A 1,038-nucleotide genomic window follows, 5' to 3' on the forward strand; every position below is an offset into this window, starting at 1 on the left:
ATGCTGTGTGCTCCCCGAGCATGGGAAGGCCCCAGAGCCGGCTGGGGCGCAGCGGCTGTGCTAGAGACCTACCAGACCCACCAGTAAAACTGGGGCAGAAGGAGGCGTGCTGCATCCCCACCCCTGCGTGTTGCTGATGCTTTTGAAGCCAAGACCAGGCAAAGCAGACCATAGGACAAGAGGCTTTCTCCCTTCAGCAAAGTAGCAGGATCTTGATAAGATGGGAAACGGGTCCAATCTGACAGTGACCATCCCACTGGAGCCTCGGCAGGGAGCAGGGGAGGACATGAATCCCCCATCACACACAGCACGGCAATGCCTGAGCCCCCCACACCTCCCTGGGCCCCCATGTTTAACTTGCTGATCATTAGCAGAAATAAATGAACAATAAGGAATTAAATATTTAATCAGGCTTAAATCTGCACAAAGCAACAAACCTCCCTCCCAAAACCTAAAGAGAAAGAGAGCGGGTGCCGACAGCCTGATGCTCGCTGTGGATTAGCGTGTGCGTGAGCAAGTGCCGTTTCCCTCCCGTCACTTGCAATAGCTAATGTTACACTCTGAGTAAAGAGACAAATAAAAGCAAACCTGATTAAATTATATGAAGCTTACACAACTGTAGTTGCTTTATTTAATCTCTTTTGGGGTTTGGGGTTGGTTTTTTTTTTTTCTCCTTTGCAACTTTAACCCCTTGTTTCTCAGGCCAGGCTGAGTCCTCTCTCGAGTGGGATGTTTTGAATTAGGAGCTAGAAGGGAATGAATTCACACCCAGACCCCTATGGCCAATGCAAAATTGCTCCTCTGATACCCTTTTTGATACCCGTTCCACCCCTCTCTCCTTTGGGAAAACCCGTAAGAGCAGGAGCAGAGGTGAGCAGAGAGCCAGGCATTCGCACAGACAGGAAGGGCTGTGCCCCAGGGAGGGCTACGCTCACGCCTGCTGCGGCTCTGAGCATCCGGAAACCCGAGCTGCAAAGGGGAAATCCATGGAAACAGGGTCCCCGCTGCACTCCGGAGCTGGGATTAGGGACCAGGGAA

The 1,038-nt window shown here is 51.9% G+C and overlaps 1 protein-coding gene across 1 annotated transcript in view; it reads right to left on the minus strand.

The window, feature by feature from the left end:
• Positions 1 to 1,038, minus strand: part of LOC104626305 (plexin-A1-like) — a gene marked incomplete at its 3' end in the record, with an annotated part of 10,485 nt that overhangs the window by 5,878 nt on the left and 3,569 nt on the right. The window lies entirely within an intron of this gene.

Source organism: Phaethon lepturus, unplaced genomic scaffold (genome assembly GCF_000687285.1).
Source record: "Phaethon lepturus isolate BGI_N335 unplaced genomic scaffold, ASM68728v1 scaffold47129, whole genome shotgun sequence".
Lineage (NCBI taxonomy): Eukaryota > Metazoa > Chordata > Aves > Phaethontiformes > Phaethontidae > Phaethon > Phaethon lepturus.